Genomic DNA, 4,631 nt, shown 5'->3' with positions numbered 1-4,631 from the left:
ATCGGCAGATGATGATCCTTGACATTCTTGATGAGTAGATTGATGACCTTCCGTGACTGTCGAACTTGCTCCTCGTTGCACGGCTCGGCGAGCAGGGATTGCTCAAGCCCAAGCTCCATGCACAACGCGCTGAACCGAATTTGCCAGGTAGAGTAGTTGTTGAGATCCAGCGACTCATCAAGCTTGTCCTTAACCATTTTCGATGAGGGATAGAAATAACAATTTGGCGATAACTGTCGGCGCTAAGCGGGGCTCATAACCTATTGGAGAATTGGCGACGGTGACGGCTAACGCTGATTGTTATTCCGGAAGGATTGCCGGTGGCGAAGATATTTAGCACGATAAAATGTTACAAGTAATGTAAAGAGTATTGTTAGCGTTCGGCAGGACTTGAGGAGATTCCTGGTAGGAATACCGATCGTTGTGAGATAAACTAATAGGCGCAGTCACCGCCCTAAATACCGGCGCTAGCGGAAAACTCGTACATTCCGCGATCTAACTGCACGTACATTCCGCGATCTCACTGCGCCGTCCAGACGGTGCCCTAATGTCTATCACTTAGCTACCGGATATGCATCGGTAGCCCCATAAGGTTCTGGGGTAAGTCTTCCCCATTAGTCAGGCGCAGACCCGGGGTCAAATCCCCTGGTCGACAACCACACGAGTTGGGAGAGGACCGTTTCCTCAACAATCCAACTAATTCTAGGCATGGACTGGCTCCAAGCCAATGGTGCACTACTCGATATTCCAGGTCTCTCTTGTCTCCTCCGCACACCAGCCAATGGTTCCCGTAAACCGATCCATCTGTTGGCAGACGCTTCACGTGGTAGGCAGGGTGCAGGTGGGGAGGAAAATGCAGGAGTACGGACCATGCAGACTATTTGTGCAGCGCTCGCAGCTAAAACAACACCCGACCTCATGTCGGCTAGTGCTGCACGACGAGCTATTAAGAAAAACACACCCGGCATGCTGGTGGTTGTTCGGGAAGTTCCCGATCCTACTGGTAGCAACCCAGTGGCTCTTCCTGTCAATTCTGAACTTCCTCCTCCACCACCTTTACGGTGTTTTCCGGATAACCCTCTTTGCAGCACATTCGCTTCCCCACATCAGCCTAACACATCAACCGATGATTCGGACATGAAGCACACAGCGGTCGTACCGGACTCGGACTTAAAGGCATTATTGAACGAATATAGCGACGTTTTCGAGCCCATTAGTGGCTTACCCAAAGATCGTGGCATGGGGCACACTATTGACCTGGAACCCGACGCTCGTCCTGTATTCTCTCGAATGTATCGACTATCCCCACAAGAAGTAGAAGAGGTCAAACGACAGGTTGAGGACCTTCTTAATAAGGGCCTCATACAACCGTCAACCTCTCCTTGGGGGTCTCCAATCTTATTCGCTGCAAAGAAGGATGGTGGTTTACGTATGTGCATTGATTACCGCCAGCTCAACAAAGCTACTATTAAAAACCGCTATCCTATTCCAAATCCGGAAGACCTGTTTGATGCACTACATGGTGCTACAATTTTCTCTTCAATTGACCTTCAGTCCGGTTATCATCAGATACGCATAAGTGAACAGGATCGGCAAAAAACTGCCTTTCGTACACCTTTTGGGCACTACGAGTTCCTAGTCCTCAGCATGGGACTAGCTAATGCACCTGCCACATTCCAAGCTGTTATGAATTCCGTGTTTCGTCCTTATATCGGGAAATTTGTCTTGGTATACCTCGACGACATTATTATCTTCAGTAAGTCACCCCAAGAACACGTGGAACATTTGCGCACTGTGTTAGAGACACTGCGCAAGGAAAAATTACAGGCTAAGCTTAGTAAGTGCGAATTCAACCGACAGGAATTAAAGTTTCTCGGGATGGTTGTCGGTAAGGATGGCCTCAAAGTGGATGACTCTAAGGTGAAAGTCGTTCGTGACTGGCCTACCCCCACGGATGTGTCCGGCCTCAGAGGATTTCTAGGCTTGGCGAATTATTTCCGTAAATTCATCCAAGGATATTCTACCCTGGTGGCGCCTTTGACTAAACTCACGGGCAGCAAGGAACCATGGGTCTGGGGTCCAGCGCAACAAGACTCTTTCGCGGGTGTTAAGTTCGCATTAACGAATGCCCCAACACTCAGATTCCCCGATGTCACAAAACCATTTGAGGTCATTGCTGATGCTTCTCTTCACGGCACAGGTGGCGTTCTCCTTCAGGAAGGGCGACCTGTTGCATATACCAGCGCTAAATTCACACAAGCTGAGAAGAGCTATACAACGACAGAACAAGAGCTACTCGGTGTCATCACAGCGCTCAAACAGTGGCGCTGTTACCTTGAGGGACCGCCTATAACCCTGATAACGGATCATAACCCAAATACGTTTCTCGACTCTCAGAAAAGTTTGGCCAAGCTTTCCAGACGTCAGGTACGCTGGTTGGAATATCTCGCGCGCTTCCATTACACATGGGAATATCGACCAGGTCGAATAAACGTCGCTGATCCCTTAAGCCGTATGCATGCCCATACCTTTGTGGCACATACGCAAGCAAGATATATTGTTTCGTCGGAGCTGCCAGTCCAAATTCTCCAGTCCTACGAGCAAGACGCATATTTCGAGGAAATGCGCTCTCTAGGAAGGGACGGTGTCGTGCGTGATGCGGACGGTTATTACCGCCGCAATGGCTGTATAGTCGTGCCAAAAGGTCCGGACCACTTACGATCCCGAATCATGCGGGAATTGCACGACTGCCCATACGCGGGCCACAGGGGCGTCGAGCGCACCACGGAACTCATTAAACGTGAGTTCTGGTGGCCTGGCATTACCGCGGATGTTGAGCGATTTGTGAAGGCGTGTCGAGTCTGCCAACACAACAAGCCTAAAACTAAAACTAAAACTAAAACTGGTGAAGCTTAACCACCCTGTAACAACATCAACAAGCCACTTCAGCGGAAACCAGCGGGCTTACTCCAGCCATTACCAATTCCCAGAGACGTCTGGGCTAGTGTTTCAATGGATTTTATCACGCATTTGCCACGCACTAAGGCGGGGCACGACGCCATTGTCACCTTCGTGGATAGGCTTTCAAAAATGTGCCGGGTCGCTCCCACCACGAATGATGTAACCGCTGAGGACTTAGCCCAGCTATACATGGACAATGTCTTCCGCAGCCACGGTTTTCCAGAGGAAATCGTATCCGATCGAGGCCCCCAATTTATTAGCAAATTCTGGGGAGAACTCATGCGCCGTAGTGGCACGGAGCGCAGACTATCCACGGCTTACCACCCCCAAACGGATGGTCAGACAGAGCGGATGAACCGCCTGCTCCAAGAGGTTTTGCGCAACTACGTCAGCCCCACCCAAGATGATTGGGATACCAAACTATCCATAGTGGAATTCGCAATCAATAACTCTTACCAGGCGTCCATCAAGGCTACTCCGTTTCAGCTCAACTTCAGCATCCAGTCGTCAGGGTCTTGCAGTTTCGAAAGCGCATCGGCGAGTTTGGTTCTGACCGCGGGGTCGCCACTCCGCTTGCAAGCGGATATCCTGCTCGAAACAAAAGCTGTGCAGCTCGCAGGCGACCTTGTGGGAGTTGTCCGCTTTAGCGGAGCCCTTGTTGACGACATTCGCTGCATTAAGATTGTCGGTGATGACCTTAACCGACTGACCAGATAAACCGGCTGGGCTATCGAAAGATTGAATCGCGTTCAGAATGGCGTGGAGTTCCTGCGGGGTAGATCCCATAGCACTGACGTCGGGCGTCCACTCGCCACGTGCTGGCGCTAACCGGCCATGGAGGATGGTCCAGGCCCCCCAACCTCCAAGGGACTCGGAGGATTTGCCTGCGGCGTCGCAAAAAATGAGGGAATGCACCACGGATGGAACCCATGTTGAGGAAACGGTCCTCTCCCAACTCGTGTGGTTGTCGACCAGGGGATTTGACCCCGGGTCTGCGCCTGACTAATGGGGAAGACTTACCCCAGAACCTTATGGGGCTACCGATGCATATCCGGTAGCTAAGTGATAGACATTAGGGCACCGTCTGGACGGCGCAGTGAGATCGCGGAATGTACGTGCAGTTAGATCGCGGAATGTACGAGTTTTCCGCTAGCGCCGGTATTTAGGGCGGTGACTGCGCCTATTAGTTTATCTCACAACGATCGGTATTCCTACCAGGAATCTCCTCAAGTCCTGCCGAACGCTAACAATACTCTTTACATTACTTGTAACATTTTATCGTGCTAAATATCTTCGCCACCGGCAATCCTTCCGGAATAACAATCAGCGTTAGCCGTCACCGTCGCCAATTCTCCAATAGGTTATGAGCCCCGCTTAGCGCCGACAGTTATCGCCAAATTGTTATTTCTATCCCTCATCGAAAATGGTTAAGGACAAGCTTGATGAGTCGCTGGATCTCAACAACTACTCTACCTGGCAAATTCGATTTAGCGCGATGTGCATGGAGCTTGGGCTTGAGCAATCCCTGCTCGCCGAGCCGTGCAACGAGGAGCAGATTCGACAGTCACGGAAGGTCATCAATCTGCTCATCAAGAACGTCAAGGATCATCATTTGCCGATGGTTACCGGTGCTGCCAACGCGAAGAAGGCCTGGGACGCCTTGGATCTAT

At 50.9% G+C, this 4,631-nt stretch overlaps 1 protein-coding gene across 1 annotated transcript in view; it reads right to left on the bottom strand.

The window, feature by feature from the left end:
• The window catches only part of VOLCADRAFT_98957 (uncharacterized protein), a gene marked incomplete at both ends in the record, with an annotated part of 8,784 nt that overhangs the window by 1,532 nt on the left and 2,621 nt on the right, over positions 1–4,631 (bottom strand). The window lies entirely within an intron of this gene.

This window comes from Volvox carteri (genome assembly GCF_000143455.1).
Source record: "Volvox carteri f. nagariensis unplaced genomic scaffold VOLCAscaffold_80, whole genome shotgun sequence".
Classification (NCBI taxonomy): Eukaryota; Viridiplantae; Chlorophyta; class Chlorophyceae; order Chlamydomonadales; family Volvocaceae; genus Volvox; species Volvox carteri.
Note: the sequence above shows the minus strand (reverse complement) of the source record. Positions and strands in the feature narration are given on the sequence as shown.